Source organism: Danio rerio, chromosome 9 (assembly GCF_049306965.1).
Source record: "Danio rerio strain Tuebingen ecotype United States chromosome 9, GRCz12tu, whole genome shotgun sequence".
NCBI lineage: Eukaryota > Metazoa > Chordata > Actinopteri > Cypriniformes > Danionidae > Danio > Danio rerio.
Window position 1 is genome coordinate 22,279,631 of NC_133184.1, and position 22,244 is coordinate 22,301,874.

Here is a 22,244-nt window from a genome sequence, read left to right on the forward strand (position 1 = left end):
ATGTTTTTTAGGGAAAGTCTGTTCGCTTATATTTGCAACCTCAGCATTAGGGCTGTCACGTTATCTAGTTTTTTGCTGGGTGATATATTGCACCCAAATTAATTGCGATAAATTATATTATTGCCACTTTATAACTTGTATCACTAAAGAAAATTAATACATTTTTACAACATAATAGTGTAATAATTCAGGTACTCTTAATTTTTCAAAGAACATTTTATTTTTAAGAATATTTAGGTTTGAAATTTAAACATGTGGAAAAATATATCTTAAAGCAAAAAAATAATAATAAATAGTAGATATAAACAAAAAAGTGCAAGTCTAAAGTAGACTTTGAATGCAACTCAGGTGCCAATTTTTTTAATAATCAGGCATATTCCAGGACAAGACTGTTTGTTAATTGTTTGCATGTTTAACGGCTACATCTCTTTAGCTAAAAATGTAAACCTAAATTTACAATAATAATTATAAATAAATTTACTGGCTGATAATTGCATTACTTTTACAGTAAAATCCTATATGTAAATTTACAGCAAACTACCATGAGGTAGTTTACTGTGATTTTGTTACATTAAATTACTGTGAAATTACAGCCATATAGTGTAACTTTACAGTAGATAGTAAAGTCTATTACTGTGATTTTAAAGTATTATCTTGTAAAATTAACTATATTTTACTGTGAAGCAGGCGTTCCTCTGCTATTCATTCTGACATTTACCTTCACTTTGACATCATTTTGGGTGTTTAAGAGTGTTTGGTTTTATGAATCAATTACTTTTGTTCCAGTTTGTTGCATTTTTGTCTAAGCACAAAGTTATTTGTAATTATTATAAAATTATTTCATATTTCCGTGTTAACCTTATAAATTTAAATGGAGGTGCAGTGCACCCAAACTTGAAAATTCACAATGACATTCATGTCATTTCAAAACAGGATGATGATTTTTCAAGTTATTTTTGAAGATGTAATCAAATTGTTTTTGGATCTGCAATAACATCGTTATTTTTAAATATCAAAAAAGTGCCAATACTGGCATAAAAGGTCATTTGTATTAATGAATATGTTGAATGAAATAAAAAGAGTTTGAATTCCTATAACTAACATGCAAAAGATATAGCCCTTTTTACAGTAATTTACTGTAATCATGCTACCTGCCTTAATTTCACAATACAATTATGAATACAACACAGTTAAATCCTGTAAAGTGATACTAATGTAATTTATTGTGAAAAATGACAGTAACATGTTGTGAAAATCTGGACATTTTTATATTTTATATACTGTAATGATACCTGTCCGTGAGTGTGTGCTATTTCGAGCTGTCACGTTCATATTTGCACTGGCAGATAAATACATCCAGCTGAAGACTGTGGCTTTGAAACCAAGTCCACCACGACTTGTTTTTCCTAACTGATTTTAGCTTTTAAACACAAGTCAGTGAGTTTCCGTCTTGTGTTCTTCACCTCCACTATCTACTCTCTCTCGCACGCGGTCTGTCTCTCTGTGTGTGTGCGCGGCGTGCGTGGGGATGCTGCATAAACCCAGCCTTCCACAACAAGCAGAATGCAGAGCGTTTGACAAAAAAAAAATTATATTATGCAGCCTAATTATCATCAGCAGCATCTTAAAAACCATTTTGTTATATCGCACGATAAGTCAATACATTGACTACCACGATAGGTCTACTCAGCCTCCACCCCTGCGTAGTTCATCCAAGACCAAAGTCCTAATAAAATGAATGGGGCAATCCTGAAATCTCAAAAACTGCTTGCTGCACTCTCAATTTCATTACATATTTCAAATCAACAACACAATCTGAAGTGACCTGCCCCATTACTGTTGTTACTTAAGTCTTAATTGCAATTAAAACATGTCATTTCAAATTTGCTACTAAATTTCGTAAACTACTGTATATGGAGATGTAAATCTGTGTATTACTTACTATTGAAAAAGCAGCCAACATAGATTCCACAAGGCACCTCAGCCAGTCATCTAACAGCATCAACACCACTGGTCAGCGCTCACGGTTGACATTCCCTACCTTGCAGCATCCCCCACCCTGCCTTCTCTTAAAAATAACATTCTTATTAGGGTAAAAAACACATTCGGAATGTTCAATTTAGTGTAAAACATGTTGAAGAAAACAGACTTTTGACTGATTAAATTAGTTAAACAAGTGACTGATTAAACAAGTTATTTTCTCACACAAGCTGCTATTCCGTGTAGTGACGCCTCTCCCCCCTTTGACTTTCTTTAAAACAATATAACCTCTGGTTTCCTTCCTCATGTACTGGCGTTAGCATTAGCCGTTACACCTTTTTGGCTTGTCATCTATTGTCTTTGACTGCACATCTAAAAAGACTGCCATGACACCAATCTCATTTACAGCTGTTTCCATGGTAACAAGCGGTTGCGTTAAAAACACTGAAATGATGGAGACCAAACCTGGAGCAAAAACTGCAGGATGACACTGGAAGGACACGATATGTGTTGGAATGTCCTGTGATATTTTTTCCTCCTGTCAGATTTAAGGATATAACGATTAACGGATTTCACTATTGGCCGCCATTTAACTCGTCTCTGTTAATTAATCATAAAGGCTTCTCAACACCGCATTTCTTCATGGAACTAAACTCTGCTCTGGTTTAGAGTTCCAAGCTTGTACACCGAGGCTAATAAACACGCACAGTGAAATAACTATGGCTGAGACTGTCAACTAAGGGCCGTTCACAAATCACGTCTTTTGCACATGCAAGTTCGCTATTTCTTTCCTTGCGTGCTTATTGGGAGTGATGTGCACACGAGTAACGTGACAAGAACTGACTGATCTGCTTCATACTTTATATGGAATATACACATTTCTAAAAAAAAAACTAACAAAATAAAAAACATAAAATTAAAACACCAAACTAGTTCATAATATAGTTGATCAAAAGTGCCTTTCAGACAGAGGTTCAGCAGTCTTTGACTACAGCTGTTCTCTTTAAAAGGGAAATACTAATATGATGCTTAGATTTACATTAGCCAAATGCTGTTTTTATTTATTCTTATAAATTTATTTATTCGTTGTTTTTTCAGTGTAAAATGATTACTTGTTACATGTTACATTACATGCCAAAAACCTTTGAAATTTTTTTTATTTAAGTTCAAAGAGAAATGGACTAATCTTTGTTTGTTATTATAATTTTGTACTGTATTATTTGCCTAATAAGCAGCAATAAATAACACTTTAAAATATAAGGAGTTTTCATGTGATTTTCGAAACTAGTAGTGTTTTTAATTGAATGAATGCATAATAATCGTGAAAACTGTTAAAGCTTGGTTATTCCTCAGGCTAAAATTGTACAGTCAAAATCAATAATTACTGCATCCTTAGTCAAAATCAACGCAGGTACATAGTAGCCCCGCACAGAACCGCATGGCTATATAGACTAACGATTGGTTATTTTAACCAAAAGGCGGGACTTGGTTCACTGGGGCAGCCAAACTTCTTTTTTCCCCATTCATAGTAAAGCAAGTGGACCCTCTTTGTAAATCTTTGATCGGGTCTCTCTAATCCGCTCCTGTAAGAGACATCTGTGATTGGGCAGCGTCTGTAGTAATTGGTCTGCCGGTTGCAATGTTTGGCAGAAACCATACATCAATTACCATATCTGAATATCAGCTCTAGTGGCTTCCTCAGCAGTTATAAGCACAGCGACACAAACCGTGGTAGTGGCGTTTGCTTAGGGCTGGTTGATTAAGATGATAATGATAATTGCACAATATGTAAATGTTCTCAGTGAAACCAGTTTCAGTAAAATCTGATAAATACACCAAAGTGGAATCAAACAACACTACTCCATTGAACTACAAGCCTCACTGATCATGCTGTGTGCTTCCTGCAGAGAGAAAACAGAACACTTCCCAAATATATAAAAGAGCAGAATTAATACATTAGGGGCATAACATGGCTATATTGTTAGTTTTGTGTATTTTATGTTATTACATTAATTTGTGTAATAGCTAACATATTCATTAGGCAACTACTGTATACTTTTGAGAAGTTACCATAGAAACAATATAGTATGTTTTGTGAAGATGTGTGTGGTTTTTCATGTATAGCCAACATTACTGTATGTATGGCTAATTTTAATCTTAACTTTGTTTCTGTTAATATACATGGTTTTAAATCTGCATCTGAACTCAAACAGGTTATTCTGAGAAATGAAAGTGGACTAAAGTAGCAGAAACAAAGTTTATTTAAGGGGGCAGAAAACAGCATCTTGTTGACATTGCAAGCCAAATGCTTCCAGGCCTCAGTTACAACTGCAGTGTAAAGGGCCAAATAGACATTTTTTGCAACTCCTACAGCATCCAGAAAAGCACAACTGATGGGGCAGTTGCTATTTTGCTTGACGTTGTGTTGTTTTATTCATAGGCCATTTCATAATTCATTTTTATTTATTATGAAACATTTGATAAAGCTTCGTCTTTCAGTTTTCAAGTATTTTTTATAAATGTGTCATTTGAAATGTTTTCATTTGGTAATAAATCTAGGGTTTAGATATTATCCTACACTTATTTCCATCTGATTATTTTCTCATTTTATTATATTACTGAACTGAAATATTGTTAATGCTGTCTTTAAATATTTAGCGTGGCATATTGACCTCAGCCTTGCTCTGAAGCTAGATTTTGGATGAAGTTTTATTTGTTCTTTTTCTGAGACGCTGAAGAGAATCTCATAATGCAGGGCTGTGTTTTAAACAAAGCTTTTTGAAGAAGGAACAAAGATAAGGTGTGAAGGAGAGAGAGTGTTGAAGAATAGGAGAGATGTGAGAGACTCATGCTGCAGTGCGGTGTGCTGAAGTGTCTTTCACACTTCACTTTCATATTTAATAAGCCTGTCTTTATTTCTACCTTACACATGGAATGAACTCCTCAGCCGTACATATATTGATCACTCCGTGTATTTTGTAGTGAAAGACTTGTGGATGACTTTGCACTTCTTTTTCAGAGGTCTCTTTCTGATCTAATGTTCATTTTGTTGTTCGTGTTTAGTCAAGATTTGTGAACTGAATGTCTGGGAATTTTACTCTAGGTTTAGGGGCTGATCAAACTATGTTTTCAGCTGAAAATGGGAATCTTTTTTTTCTGTTTGTTTACATCACAATGCTGTTTTTTTGGGGGGGGACTGAAATTGGTTAAATCTGAAAGCTGGTTACAAAGTGGAGGTTTTTGAAGATGCTGCAACTGTTGTGTCTGTGTAAACGTCCAATAATAAAGTCTTTGAAAGTGATGAAGTCATCAAAAGCTTTTCAGTTTTTGGCTACATTGTTGTAATGTTAACAGCCTTAGTCAGGGTAAACTTTTTAATCATATTGCATATGATTACAGTGTTTCCTCTTGGATTTTTTCCAGCTGTGGGTGGCAGGCCTTTATTTATTTATTTATTTATTTTTTTAACTCAGATCTACTAACTAGCTGAGGCGTTAGTTCAGTGACAAATATCGTGAGCACAGTATTAGAAGTAGGGATCGCATTTATGTAATAGCCTACGAGTATGCAAATCTCTGTGTTTGCGTGCAGATTTCCTCTGCTCGTGCACAAAACTTCTTGCACGCCCCCTTAAATACAAGCTGCTCCTAGAGTGCGCAGATAACGAGTATGTCCCCAGCATTTATTACTTTTGCTAGGAGTATTTATGAATTTCTAGTAAAATAGACCTACAGAGAAGCATCAATGCGTCCTGAAGTAAATTGAAACGGCTATATGTCGTGTTTGCTGGCCTCACGCACCTGTCAGTCAGCCAGTCAGTCAAGCAGCAAGTAACCTTAAAGGGTTAAACGAATTTTAATTCACTTTATAATTCACTTACCCTTTAATACGCTTTGGTGCGATTATTACCCGCTATTAAAAAAATAAAATGTTCAGAATGAGAAGCTGTAATGTCCCGTGGGGCGATAAATTTTGGTGGGGCGGCCCGCCATGGAAGAATGAATGTAGCGGAAACCATTGATTAAGCTAGCAACAATTTTTTTGCCCACACTTTAAGATATAATTACTGTAATATAATATTTTAGGTTCCATCAGAGTTACTGAAATTTTTCCTTTAGGCACAAACGTTATATGTATTGTTAAATTTACCTCATTTACTGTACTGATTTTATCCAAGCAGATATATAAAACCATCGACATTTATGGAACACCTTATAAAACAAGGATCTCTTAAAATATAACATTTCTTGTAATGGAAGTAATTCTGTACTATGATGTTTTTAATTAAAACAGGAGGAAAAAACTTCCTATTGATATGCAGCATTTGCATAAGTACATTAAATCTTTATTTTGCTGCTCTCTGGTTATTTGAAAAGTCGTTATTTGTAAGTAGGGTTGTAACGGTATGAATTTTTTACGGTATGATAATCGTCTAAAACAATACCACGGTTTGACGGTTTCGCTGTATACGGTATGTTACAAATGTTACAAAATAATAGAACAGTAAAGCAAATTTGACTTTTTCCAAATAATATATTTTCAGTTACTATAAACAACACCACTTACAATGAACAAATAAAAAAATAAGAAAATAATAAATAATGTGTCAAAGTCCAAATAAAGTCCAAATAAACATGGTGCAAATCCTCAGTAAAAAAATAGATATAAATATTTACTATACTATAAATAGTTACATAACGAAACTAGATTCAATATGGAACATCCTTAGGTTTTATGTGCCAGCATGGATATGGTTGTCTGTGGATATGGATTTGGATATGGTTGTCTGCAATGCAGACAAACAGCTGCACCTTCATTTGCGTCTTTTGAAAACAGCAAGAGCAGCACTTCGTCTTTACTGTGTCACTGTTTTGTCATGTTTCTGTGCTGCTGTGCATGCAAAAGTACTTAGTATGAGAATTATTTCATGCAAAACTTTTTTTTTTTTTTGAGTTTTATTTAGCCGCGCATAAATATACAGCCTATCTCTCATTCTGTGTTGTTCAAAAAGCTCATTTTTGGTCCACAAACAAAAGCGAAACCTATGCTTATTGGATGTGATATAGCGGGTATGAACCAATCTGGGCATGGAGGAGGGACAATGCATCAATGTATCGTGTCTGGTTTGTCCAGAGACACAGTGACGAGCGTTTCTTTTTCAAATCAGCATTGTCAAATTTTGATGATGTAACCGCACTGATTGTGAATGTTATGTGATACAGCACTGGAAAGATGAGATTCTCTTCTTTATGCCAATCTTTAGATTGTATGAATCGGATCAGCGGATCAAAAGTTATTAAACATTTAAGAGCAATACTTATTTTTAGCCGCGGGCGGCTGTCTCGGTCTTTAAGGGTTAAAACCGTTGATATGCAATTGTTCATGGTATGATAATTGTGCACGTTCAAATCGTGGTAGACCGTCATACCGGTATATTGTTACAACCCTATTTGTAAGTTGCTTTGAATAAAAGACCCAATCCCAATTCTATTTTTGTACCCCTACCCCTTTCCCCTGGCCCTTAAAAAAGAGTGTGTAGGGCTTCAAAATGTACCCCTACGAATTGGAACAGCACTACAGCACCTGCCCACATTATCAAATGTCATCGTGAGCTCTTGCTTCATATGAGATCAGACGATTGTGACTGCTGTAGTTATTCCAGTTGTGTTTTTATTTAGTATTTATCTTTAGAAAATCACTGAAGTTATATATTATGTTATCAGAACAATATGATGTGGCAATAAGCTTGTAACTATTCGCATTTGAACATGTGGCCATAATTATCTATGTAAACACAACAAAACCACATTAACACCATAGCAGACATAGCAAAAAGCTCATTCCCAGCCACTAGACTTTTCTGACAGGGTATTTGAGTGTTATTGAGTGTCAAAATGTTGTGGGATTGCTGTACAAGAGTTATAAGTATGGATTTTAGATTGTGAAATTTAGTGTTTTTTATTTTTGCTTTTTTTTTTTTTTTTTTTTAGGGCATGACGATAAAACAAGAACATATTATGAATGTATTAAAACGTGTGCTTGTTTGCTGTAAAAATTTGTTATAATGACAAAAAATACTAATTTGAAAATCTCCTTCCGCGTTCAACTATCCTGCCCTTGTGGCTGGTGTATTCTGGGAAATTTTCTTACCCCTTGGTTTTGAGTGTGGTCCTGAAAAATCTTTGTTCAAAGTGGTATCTACCACTCCCCTTTAACCTTACGCCTTCAAGCTAAAGAGAATCGGGACACTCCTACCCCTTCACAGGAATGCACAAAACGAGGGATAGGGGTAAAGGGAAGGGCTAAGGGGTAGATTTGGGATTGGGCCAAAGTGTCTGCTAAATGAGAATACGTGTAAAATCTTATAAATCAGATGAAGAGAGACACTTATAGTTCACATTGTGTTGTAAAGAGCACAAGTGGCTCATGAAAAAGCACAGGCAGGCTCTGTCACTTTCATTTAAGGATCTCTGTATTGAAAATCGCAAAACTCCAGTTTCCATACAGACAACTGTGGTGGTGCATTACTGCCAAATTGAAAAGATTAAGTAAAACACAGTGAAAGACTTTTCTATCTAAAACAGAAAAGCTCTCTGATTAGGGATTTAAACTCTTGACATCTGGCAACCACAAACATGAAAGCTCATAGTGAAGGCTTGTGTAAGTTAAAATGTAAGTTAAAATGTTGTCAGTGTTACTGGTTGAAACCTAACCCTCTATAGGGCATCGTCATTTATAAATGACTCTAAGAAAATTCTATTTTTAAAAACACTAATGATATTTAACCAATAAAATTAAAACTTAGTAATGTCACATGACATCTCCTTTAGCCAATAAAACTAAAAGATAGTTGCTATTTGCTTTACATAATTGGAAAACAGAAACTGAATGAGGCATCAGCACACATTATGTGACATGTACATATGCTCAAGGCACGATGATGAGTTAATATTAGTTATAAAATCTATAAAAATCGTAGCTAAATACATACATACAGTTGAAATCAGACTTATTATATATATATTTTTTAATTTTTCCAAATGATGTTTAACAGAGCAAGGAAATTTTCACAGCATGTCTGATAATATTTTTTCCTATGGAGAAAGTAGAATAAAAGAATAAATACTAGAATAAAAGCAGTTTTAAATTTTTTAAAAAACCATTTTAAGGTCAAAATATTTAGCCCCTTTAAACTATATTTTTTACAGAACAAACCATCATTATACAATAACTTGCCTAATTACCCTAACCTGTCTATTTAACCTAATTACCCTAGTTAAGCCTCACTTTAAGCTGTATAGAAGTGTCTTGAAAAATATCTAGTCAAATAATATTTACTGTCATCATGGCAATGATAAAATAAATCAGTAATTACAGATAAGTTACTAAAACTATTATGTTTAGAAATGTGTTGAAAAAATCTGCTCTTTGTTAAACAGAAATTGGGGAAAAATAAACAGGGGGGCTAATAATTCTGACTTCAACTGTATATAGTGGCGATAAGGTATTAAATCATCTGTGAAGAGTAAAAAAAAAAAGGTCTTAAGAGGTCTTAAATTTTACTTCCTCTTTATACTGAAGTCTCACCTCACGCTTTTTACCTTTTAAAAACTGAAGCATTGCAGTGAAATCCATGTCTGTGAACCATAGCTTCTCCTGTTATGATTGGTTTGTGCATCTCAGTAATTCTGACATTGAGTGCTGTTAAATAAGGCAGAGCAGCCAAAACCTTTAACTTTAAAAAAAAATTTATCATCCTTAAAGCAAACTGATTAGCATCACCATCAAAAATGTGTTGGTCAAATGATTGTCCTATTAAATGTCTGTGGCAGTTTCTGATGGGAATTATTGACCTGCCATCAGAAGTGTAACAGCGGGGCCATAACTGTTGTCATTAAGATAATGTTGTTAAAAGGTTGCTCAATATCTGCCAATAAAGGAGAAGCTACTTTTATTTTTTGAATCGACAAAGCTTTGTGTTTTTATTCCTTTCCACCAAAGCATGGCTGAATGAACTGATTAAGCTTAACCTCAGCATGAACCCGTCACACGCTGAGCAGGAAGTTGTTGTTATCCATCCAGTGCTGATGTGTGTGAAGGGAGAGAGAGCGGTTTTAGGCTGAGCACAGCCCTCCAGACCCGCAGCTGGAGACGGGCCATTGTGTTCACCGCCGTCCCCGTGTCCAGCGCTGTTGCCATAGTGACGGCAGAGCTAGCTGAGGTCAGAAAGCGTATGTCAGCTGATAAGAGGCAGAGCATCCAGACTAACATCCAGTCTTTAATCAGCACTCTGCTTGATCAATACCAACCAGCCTGCAGATAATCACCTGAAGACTCTTGGCATGAGTCTGGTGCTCCGTGTCCAAAGCTGGGCCAATTTTGTCTTTCATATGAGTAATGAAAGGGCACAATGTGAGATGAGCTGCTTTATGAAATGAGCTCAGCGCTTCTCCTTCACCGGTTTACAGGGGTGAGACTTAGTGATTTTACTCGCTAGCAGATGTTGCTGTCAGTGCATATTCTCGATGTTCTCTTTGTAGCCCAAAGGGAACTTTGAGTTGGAGAGTTTTTTTTTTCTCTTTCAAAGATTGTAGTGACGTCTGTGTGTGTGATTGTGTGCGCGTTTGTGTGTTTAGTAGGGGTGATAAATAGTTGAAGTCCATTATCATAAATGAAGCATTCATTTTTTAGTTTCTCTGGTTCTCATTGGGATTAAAAAAGCTATGACCTGAATTAACCAGCAGTAAGGTCAATCTTATTACAGGGTATCTTTCATTTGTGGCAAAATGGTATTTGAAAATCATTCAAAATCCTACAATCTGCAGTCCTAATGATGGATTGTTTTATATTTGTTTAATGTAGAAATTGTATACAGTGGGGGTAATAAGTATTCAACACGTCGCTATTTTTCTCAGAAAATATTTCTAAAGGTGCTGTTGACTTGAAATTTCCACCAGATGTTCGTAACAACCAAAGAAATCCATATATGCAAAGAAAACAAAACTAATCTGTTTACAAATGAAGTTATGTGTAATAACATTAAATGACTGAAGGAAAGTAATGAACACATGAAGAAAGAGAGTCAAAGCCCAGACAGCAGTTGAAATCTCTCAGTAGTTATTTAGCAACCCTCTGCCCTACGTCATTGTAAATTAATCATATCTGCTTCAGTCCAACAACTACATTAGCAGGATGATGAAGATTAAACCAGAGTGGACATTTCAGCAAGACAATAATCCAAAACACAGCCAATAAACTCTCAAATGCTTTCAGAGAAAGAAATTAAGCTGTAGTATGGCCGAGACAATCACCTGACTTGAATCCAATAGAAAGTACAAAATAAAGATCAGATTTGATAGACAAGACTCACAGAATCATCAAGATTTTTACACTCTGTTGAGGTCTGTGATAAAATCACACCTAAGCAATTACTTCTCCATATGAGAGGAGTCTTTAAGCTGCCATCACCAAAAAAAAGCTTTTCATAAAAAGTATACAATATATTTCAGTAGTTCAGTACTTTCTCCTTGTCATTCCATCGTTATTACCATAACAATTTTTTTTCAGATTTTTATTTATTTATTTATTTATTTATTTTTTATTGTTTTGTTTGGGATTTTACCAAAATCTGGTTCAATTCCATGTCAACAGCTTCTTTATAATATTTTTCCCCAGAAAAACAGGACTTGTTTTTTTCCCCCAGTGTATTTGTGTGTATCTTTGTATTTGTGTAAATTTTTTTCGATAGTTCATAAAGGATCAAGGACTGTATAAAAATATGGATGTAGTGTTTGTGACATCACCTGTTGGTTACTGAGACTCAAATGAAAATACAAGTGGACAGAAGCAGCTATTGCCATTTTGTGCATCGCTCTCATCCTAATCAAAAATCTGCGGAAAAAAAAAAATGAGTACATCTCGAGATGCATTTTCAGGAATATGTTAACTCTTTGGGTGAACATTTCATTAAATGCAAGTTGTTTGTGTGCTGCCACATGTGCTTGGATGTAGTTTATTAATAATGTGTTTGCTGAGTTTTCAACTACATATTTTAAAGACACGGTGGGGAAAAATGGAATTTAATGCAGTGCTTCTTGTCCGGTCTGAGACCCACTTTATATTGTATATCTATTAAGCAGTAAAGATCAATGATTTTTAAAGAAATCAGACCTCAAACGTGGCAATTTAATAATGGAAAGACAGTTCACCAGAAGTGCTGAGGCTAGCTGGCTAAAATTAAAGTTCATATACCCCATTGTGTTGTATTACAAAGCTTCAGATGACTCTTTAATTGCCTACAGCTAATCAGTCTTTTTGTGGGGAGCATTAAAGATTTAAATTAAAACATAAATAATAAATCAATTATTTTCAATGAATCAAATACTTCTATAAATGGAATTCTATAAGAATATCACTCACTGGAAAAATCAAGGCCAGATTTAAATGATCTGTGAGCACAATTAACTATATTATGTAATAATTGTAAAAAATAAATAAATAAAATAATGTAAAGCCACGTTAAACAAAAGCAAACGTATGAAAGAGATGCCAAGTTCAGTGGCTGGAATCAGCTGAGGTGACATGACAGCGAGCAGCAGATACCTGTCACTCAAGTGGCCATGCCTTTAATTATGCACAATTTGAAGGCTTAATTAAACTGAATAAATGGGTTATAAACAATTCACCATACTTGAAGTTGTCATGAAGAGTAATAATATTGTCTATATACGGTTGAATTCAGAAATATTAGCCCCCCCCCCCCCCCCCCCCCCCCCCCCCCTTGAATTGTTTTTTTCTTTTTTCAATATTTCCCAAATAATGTTTAACAGAGCAAGGATATTTTCTCAGTATGTCTAATGATATTTTTTCATCTGGAGAAAGTCTTATTTGTTTTATTTCGACTAGAATAAAAGCAGTTTTAATTTTTTAAAACACCTTTTTAGGGACAAAATTGTTACCCCCTTTAAGCTATATTTTTTGATAGTCTACAGAACAAGCTATTGTTATAAAATAACTTGCTTAATTACTCTAACCTGTCTAGTTAAACTAATTAACCTAGTTAAGCCTTTAAATGTCACTTTAAGCTGTATAGAAGTGTCTTGAAAAATATCTAGTCAAATATTATTTACTGTCATCATAGCAAAGATAAAATAAATCAGTTATTAGAAATGAGTTATTAAAACTATTATGTTTAGAAATGTGTTGAAAAAAATCTTCTGACTTCAACTGTACTTTAAACCACAGGCTGTATATTTAAAAAGAAATTCTGCTCTAAAGTTGGGAATTTTAATATAGGTTGTCTATGGCATCAACTCCCTTTTGGAACCAGCTTCAAGCAGCGAGTCAGTGAATTGCAGTTTCAGCCACTTCAATATTGGCTTCACAAGAGAAACCGGGAGGATGCAGCTTGTTAGAGATTGACTCATCAGTGCTTAATGGGAGTGCAGTTGTACATTTCAGCAAAAAGTGTATTATATAGTAATTGAATGAGCAGGAGACAAAGAGTTTTTCAGCCATTAACTTCAACTGTGGCCATGTTGCTTTCAGAGTTTAAACTATGTTGAATTATTAAAACTTTTATTATCACAAACTTTGGATAGAAAAGTTTGGAGAATTATGAAAAATGAATGATGACAGTTCAAGTTGTTTGGAATTATAAGATGCCTTTTACAAAGAGCTAAAAATGAAGCTGAAATAGGGTTGGGTAAATGAACTATATCATATCGAATCGCGTTTAAAATTTATGTCGATAGCGATGATAAGCTCTGGACATTTTAACTTGATATTGATCTATATATTGATATATCTATATATTGATATATATATGTATACTGTATTTATGCTGTCAGTTACAGTTCTTCTGAATGTTATATTTTATATTGCGTGTATTTATACAGAAAACTCCAAAAATTCTGAATAATGTGTAAACTGTTTTTGTTAATAAACAATACTTCAAACATTTTTTATTTTTTTTTTAATGAAGCGTATAATCTTTTTGGCTTCAGTCATTGCTGGGTTGCTCTTTTAAATCAAGAAGCATTTACAACTTATGTAGAAATATATATAGTTATCGTTCAATATGGAAAAGAATGATCGAGATTGTATTTTTGTCATATCGCCCAGCCCTAGGGTGAAAAAGAGTTAAAACATATTTTTAGTATATGAAAGTCTGGGAAATTAAACACTAAATTTGTGTTTGGAGAAGCCAGGCATCACCATTCAGGGTTTTGAAGGAATGAGAGAAAACAGCTGTCTGTGGGAATTGTATCAAGACAAGGGATTGCAGTTGGAGAATATTGCATCAGTCGACTTGAGCTTTTGACTTTATTCATTTGTGTTATTTATGATCTTGTTTGTGTGTAATTCCCATCAGCCACCAGCCTCATAGAAATCTCCAATTATATATGCATCTCGGTGCTGCCCACTGAATTTCGTTCCCTAGGTGGTTAATATTTCCTTAATGATGCGTGTGATTTTCTGTTTGACTGTGGAGAACATGGGGAAGTATACACAGCTTCTCAGCATGTCAGTTTAGTGTGTGTGTGTGTGTGTGTGTGTGTGTGTGTGTGTGTGTGTGTGTGTGTGTGTGTGTGTCTAGAGATCCATCAGTCTGTGACCCACTGTGTTGGTAATGATGTAATGAGTCGTGGAGATGAGGCCTGGGGCATGTTGTCTACTCCATAGTTACTTCGTAAACGGCTGCAGTCAGACGACCGCAGCTCAGCGCAGGCAGGTGCCCAGCACAGCTACCCTCTCCTGCAATGCAGAGACAAAGCACTTTAACACTGGGGTTTAAGGCTTTTCTCATCTGCCTGTAAAGTATGCCAGTATGTGCGACGCAGTGAGGCAGAATACATCCTGGTCATGTGCTAAACCCTGATGTATGCACTGTGCTAGACGGTTAGTCATGCGTTTTTTTCCCCTCTTAATGTCTCGCTTAGACACCATTTCTGCTAAAGCCTGTAATGTATTCATCCTTCTGTGTTCAAATAGCCTCTTTTTGCAGAACAAAGCAGATGTAATTTTTATAGCTCGGGCTCATTTAGGCTCTGAAATGTGTGACTCTGCTTGAAAAGGGGAATCTATTTGTTCATTTTGTGGAGTGTTCATTTTGGATGTGTGGATTTAACTAGAGTTTATAGATTGTACAATTATTGAGTTACATTTTTGACATTTTTATATCGACTAACTGTAATAACAGTGTATCAGATTTGCTTCTTGGTTGAAAAATACTGTTCTTGGCAAAGTACTGACAATTATGTCTTAAGTGAATGTAAACAGCACACGTTATTGAAGTTTGTGTCAACATATTGGATTATTGCAATAGGTCTTGCAACACAACATCATTGCATGCCATTAATATTAATTCAACAATAATATTGACAAGAAAACAAAACAAAGAAAATGTCTCACTGCTCTGGGCTAACTAAGATGTCCTCAGTAGATTAAATAACTATCTAAAATTGAACATGGAATAGAAATGTTAGCCTAAAGGGGGGACGTGAACTGTGAAGGTAATTTTAATCCCAGTTTAAACAACACCGAATCAAGAACAGATATAAAAAGATGTCAAATAAAAATTGAACTAAGTTAGTTACACTGATGAGTAAACTTCATCGATCTCCATCTAACAAGAACACCTGTAGCTGCATTTAGATTAGATGTTAGACAGACGATCAGGTCTCATAATCATTGTGTTGGATAAATGGGCAAGAATAAGGATCCTCTTTTAGTATCTTTCCTGTCTGAAACTTTGACTAGGTCTATCATGTGATTACAAGGGGTCTGGGTCAGAGTTTCAGCAAAACTGGTAGGTTGCTCCTGGTCAGCAGTGGTGAGGATTTACTAACTGTTCAGATGCTGATGATCAGGTTTCATAATAGTTGTGTTGGTATATGGGCAAGAATAAGGACCCTATCTCCTTTTAGGATCTTTCTTGTCTAAACTTTGACAAGGTCTAAAATGTGATTACAAGGTGACTGGGTCAGAGTATCAGCAAATCTTGTCGGTTACTCCTGGTCAGCAGTGGTGAGGATTTATTTATATTTATCAGTGGTCCAATGAGGGGCAAACCACCCCAGCAAGCATTTTTTTGTTTTTAAAAGATGCCTAATAGATGTCTAATAGACGTGTAAACATAGTCCTCTTGGCTAAAACAAGTCTAAATTGGGGCTGTCAGTGAAAATCTAATGGACATCTAACCGTACGTTCACACCGAAAGCGGCGAGAGCGTCCAAGGTCGCTCTGGCCACCCTGGCGACAACGCTCTCTGCCTTCAGCTCCTGCGGCGAGAGCGTCAAAACTCGCTACATTGATCTCATATTTAAAGGAGCCGTTGCAGCATATCAGTTACATTTCTGCATAGAACATGTTTCTAGCGTGAAAATGTTGCGCACTTCTTATCAAATTCATACAACAATGGAAGATCAAGTTGCGTGTGGTGTGGCTTTGCTCTATTTATCCAATATGTGTCCATATGTCTGAAATATTCTGAAGCAGCAGTACTGTTTTGTACTGTCACATCACGTGAGATTCCTGCTTTTTTAAGATAAATTTATATATCATTAATGAACATCAGTAACTCGCCAGTAACTTATTTAATGTATGTTCCTGTAGGAAAAAAATTTAAATAATTGGAAATCCGGCGACCGCAATAATCAAGCCCTTGGGAACAACTGTGGTCGGAACCAAAGTTCACTGGTCTGTGTTCTTTGAACTGCTATCAAGCGATGGACGTCTTCATTCTGATTGCTTGCCGCCGAACTGCGTCACAGCTCATTACCATAAAGTTGACTTCATTTCAATTCTCCTCGATGCTCATGCCGGCGAAGACGCGCCGCGCTGCTCCTCGCTGCTTATCGCCGCCTATCGCCGCCGGCTCTCTTTGAAAATGAATGACTTCCGGCTACTTTTACGCTCTCGCCGCTTTCGGTGTGAACGTACGGTAAGAATAGGCCAATACTAGACCAGTCATTAAATAAACAGAAATGAATGACTAAACATATAAAGTCTGTCTAATCTGTCTATTACATGACTAGAATAGTTTTGGGCTATTCTTAGAAGACTTAGATTTTCACTGACAGCACCTGTTTAGCCTTGATTTAGCCAAGTTGTCTGTTTCGATGTCTATTAAACACATCACTGCATGGTTATATGGCGAATCAGGGAATGCGATAGTCTAGAAGATCAGTCATAGAGAGGTTGTAGATTGCTGTGTCTCCAATCTAAACAGTTTAAATTTCAGTCAATCTATAATGGAACACCAGTGTTTCCAAAATGAAAAGTTTTTAGCATTTTCTTCATTTTCTGTTTTCGTGGGTTGAAGGTGCCGAACCAGTGTGGAAGCAAGATGTAACCTCTTGTTTAAAAACAAAAACGCTTTAGAGTAAACTGCACCTTAGTCACAGACTAGTCAAAGTGCGAATGATGAGAAGGTAAGAGTGTTGAAACTGGACCCTGCTAATAGATGTGAAAGAAGGTTTATTTGGTCTGAGAAGTCTCGTTATAACTTATATCATGGGTAATGCCATATATGTTGTTCCCATTTACCTAGAGAAGTGATGGCACAGGATGCTACTTTGATGACAAGCTAGTGGAAGAAATGTAAGACATTATTCTGTAGGGAAACCTAGGTCCTTTGATGTTGCAGACACCTCTTCATTATGATGAAAAAGACCTCTTTCCACAGGATAATGCAACCTGTTACCTAGCCTCCAGATCCCCCAAATTTAAATTAAATTGTATATGTATTTTGCATGTGCTTCACCTACAAGATCAAGGCTCCTTACTGCAGTACTTGAAGATTCTGATGCTAACATCTTGGTGCCAGATACCAGAAGACACCTTCAGCTGTAAGCCCATGCCTTGACGGGTCAATGCTGATTTGGCAGCTCACGGAGGACTAGCAGCATATTATGAAGGCCCTTGTAGGGGTTTGGCTCATCTGTATATATACACCAACAGGCAAACTGCTTTCATGCTGAGCAAAAATCTAGTCTCAAGTCAATATCTTTTCTTTGCAATCCAAAAACTTTCATTATATTATCTTTTACCAGCACTGTCTGAGTTTGAGATGATGTATCTATCTAGAACAGAACCTGCAGTGTATACATTATGGCTGTTGTTTTAGAAGACCACTGGCAAGGAAACACCTACAGTAATTCTTTCATTCCAACTGCGATTAGGACAAACTGTACAGTCAGGAACTTGTGTTTTAAGGCTGATATTTATCATTGTGTGCTGTAGTGTGGTCTTTGTGTCGTTTGGGTATGTGTGTTTCTTGTATTGTGTAAATTCAAGCCTTACCCAAGACAAATTTCTATCACTGGTTGATGGATAAAACCGTTTTGAAATTGATATTTGTATGCACAGCATGTTGGGTTGCATGTCACATGTGAGGCATAGTGCCATAAATCATGTGGATATGTGCAGGTATAGGTTTGTTTTCATAGTTTAATTTTTTTTTTGTGGACTGCTGTGTTAAGGAGAGTCGTAATCCTCAAAGCTTTTAGAGCAAGCATGCAGTATGAAGAGATTGTAATGTTCCCATAGATTAGCAACATTGAGGAGCTCGTCTAGACTTTTTGATTTATTTTATATGGCAACTCTTTATTTTGATTGTCTATTTGAGTATTAGTAGACTGTCTGCTTAATATCTGTTGATAATGCTCCTACATCAGACATTTAACTGACTATAAGAAACTTTGCAAGTACATGTGAACTCGTGCTAACCCTAACCCCAACCTAACAGTCTCCTTGTAATCCAATGAGAATTAGTTGGCATGTAGATGCAATCTAACTTTTATTCAACATTCAAACAATCAAAGTGAAGTGTGACCTTGTTTACTGTCAGGACAGTACAATTAAGACAGATGAGTCTGTTTAGGCAGCTTAAAATTGAGAAATAATATACTTTTGCACATTCATGTGAAGCAAAGGAAAGCCCACAGCACTATTGTGAAGTGACTTGTGTTTTTTTGTTGTTCTCTAGTTTGTGCTATGAGGCTTACTTTGGGTTAGCTTGTTTCCAGCTGGCACAGAAGGAAAATTCAGCAAACGCTCCCAGCTGACTGACTGATTCCAGCTCAATTCCTGCTGCTTTTTCCCGCTCTACCAGGGTTCTGCTGGGATTAAACTTTTAATAGATGAGAAGATGCCAAGTGCAGGTGGGAAATCACACGTATTTGGTTCTGTGCAGTCTACCAGGAATACACGCAAGCCCTTGACATGAAAGAGGAGACCTAGAAGCAAAAGAGTGGGAAAAGAAACAGATATAGGAATGTTTTGTTTTATATGTGCTGGTAATTTGGCAGATTCATGCCTGTCATGGATAAGAAAAATGACGCTAAAGCACAAGTAGGTGGCAAGTGGCAAATTCCCGCCTTAATGAGTGATTAATTTAATCAGTTATTCAAGTGATTAGTTCAAAATGACAGCTTTATTTACAAACATTTATTTATACATGGCTTATTGGATCACTGGCTCAAATCATTCATTCAGAAACATTTTCAGGAACAAAACACCACAATGTACTGAGATGAAATGTTCCCACATACATACGTGATATTACTTGAGTTTATATTAGATTGTTTTTAGCTAAAGGCACATATTTGATCCTTTTTGTCAAGATTTAAGATAAGTCTTTTGCGTCTCCAGAGTGTGCCTGTAAAGATTCAGTTTAAAATGCCCATCAGTTTATTTATTATACCTTTCAGAATATTGGAATTTTCAGCTCTGACCACAGTGTAGCTGTTTTTGTTGCGTGTGCCTTTAATGAAAATCGGCTAGTTCTCCTCGCTCACCAGTCCAACATGCCTGTCAGAGTGTCTCGATCTCCTTCTGCATCAGATAAACAGCACAGTGACAGACATGAAGGAGACAGATCTCACGTAATGTAATATAGTAAGAACTTCCCCAATGATTATTTGATGTATTTTTGTCTTTTTATTTGATGCTCACATCCTTGTCTTGTTGATATGATTATATGTGTTTCTACGGAGACATGTTAATTCGCAGATGTCGGTCAATTTGGTTGGCAGGGAAACGGCACTCCAACATTTTGTTGCGGTGGGCCTCAAAATGGGAGGCATTTGGATCCTATTTTAACATCAAGAAATTTTTAAAAAGAGACTTAATGTCTTTATATCACTCCAATATGACAGTGGACACACTATACCTACACACAGTTCTGTCCAAACAGCTTCCAAAAGATGATTTTCATCATAGGTGCCCTTTAAAAAAAAGAAGCCTGTACAGGGATATTTCGGGCTTCCATAGCTTGAATTGTAGTATCATTCTAACTGCACTTGAATAAGCTTCACTTTTAAGTTTTGACTCTTGATCTGTGTTTTTTTTTAATAAGACGCATCTGTGAAAACATTTATGAAAACTTTTTTTATAGGCCATGAACAGTCTAGGATTTATTCATTAATATTGGCACCCTTGATAAAAATGAGTGAAGAAAGCTGTGACTACAAATCTGTGATGTGTATATGTTTTATCGTTAAATAAAAATAAAAAAACACAAAACTAACATTTAAATGACATAAAACTTGTAATACATTTTATTTATTTATTCTTTTTTGCAACCTTGATTTGCCCCGATAACAACTCTAAATCTCCTGTAATGCCTGATAAGGTTTTAGAAACTCAGAAACAGAAATTTCAGAGCATTTCATAAAGCATCTCACTATACCTTTCAGGTTCCCTGTTCTTGGTGCACTTTGCTCACTTTCTCTAGGATTCATTTAATTGTTTGTATGTGTGTAATAGAGACTGATCTTTATTCAATGGATAAAAAGTAGGTGCACGATAACAATAACTATTATCATTGTTACACTGTTAAGTTAGTGGCATTGCTGTGTACTGCATACATTAGTCAACTACTCTTCAACCCAATGCCAACTCTGTCCTTGCCGCACTACCCAGAGAATGCCTTGCCCCATGAGCCTCTGCAGTATTGAAATGGTGCAAGAGTCTGTGTGTTTCAGAAACAAGGATCACTCCTCTCCCTTGGCATCACCACTACAGCCATTCATCAAAGTGTTGTGACTCAGTAAATATTCATCAGCCACTTACAATGACTGACAGCAGGCACAGCACACAGCAAACACCAAATTACAAACAGAGCAAAGATAGAAGAGCACAGGAGGCAAGCAGAGATGTTTTTTTTTTTTTTTGAGAAAGGAGGCATGCTGATGGAAATAAGCCGTTGAGCTGTCTGTGCAGTTATTCATTAAGAGATCATGAGAGACAGACAGACACACACTAGTGTGCCCTTGAGAGCCCAACGGACGTGACTTGAGTGCGGATGTGTTATTTTAACCAGAGCACCTGTACATGGACTGTGATTGTACGTGTGCGTGAGATACAGTGAAAAGTGAACCCGGCCTTCAGACCGTCTCTCAAAGCGCTGGCAGACTCTCGAGTTCAGATTACAGGAAAATAAATTATTCAATCAAGGCTGAGAGTTTTAATCACATGTAAATATGTAAAATTAATCTTTTGGAGCTTAGAAAAGTGCCCCGTCAAGTTTTTATGACACATATTCGCATGATAGTGCTTTATTTTTATTTCATTTATGTTTTTTAGTCGTCATTTTTTATTTTTACGTTGTTACTTCCAATTTAGACCAATTTAAAAAATATCTAATTAAGTAGCTTTAGACTCACTACATGATATCAGTGTGATATACTGTATCTGCACAGACCATTTAGCATGAAATATCATAAATGACAATAGTTGTCAGGACTCACTAGGATTTTATTTTGAATAGTGTGTCATAATGAATGACAACTGATGCCACATTTGTGATGCTTCATGACAGCCCAATGGAAAGACAAGCATGTTTGTTTTTCTAGTACTCTATAACGTGATATTAACAACCATTTAGAGAACAGAGACTCTTCTGTAAACACATCTACTTTATACTTCCATAATACTTTGTAGAAATGCAGATTGTTGATTCTTAAATTTTGATCAATCCCAGTGTCTTTCCATTGTCTTTAGGTATCAAAGTGTTACCTTTTTATATTTAAATATGCATAACTTTAATTTGTTTACATCTACAAATTACAGGAGAGAGCAAATTCTCTCATACTTCAGCCTCCATCTCAAAGTTCCTGAAAACAAAGGTGGTTAAGGTGTTCCAGGATTGGCCAGCCCAGTCTCCAAACTTGAACATTATTGAGCATGTCTGGGGTAAGATGGAGGAGGCATTAAAGATAAATCTAAAGAATCTTAATGAACTTTGGGAGTGCTCTAAG

At 35.9% G+C, this 22,244-nt stretch overlaps 1 protein-coding gene and 1 long non-coding RNA gene across 3 annotated transcripts in view; one reads left to right on the top strand and one right to left on the bottom strand.

The window, feature by feature from the left end:
• Positions 1-22,244, bottom strand: part of LOC141376109 (uncharacterized) — a 607,180-nt gene that overhangs the window by 132,307 nt on the left and 452,629 nt on the right. The gene's annotated exons all lie outside the window — the stretch shown is intronic.
• Positions 1-22,244, top strand: part of man1a2 (mannosidase, alpha, class 1A, member 2) — a 214,567-nt gene that overhangs the window by 113,734 nt on the left and 78,589 nt on the right. The gene's annotated exons all lie outside the window — the stretch shown is intronic.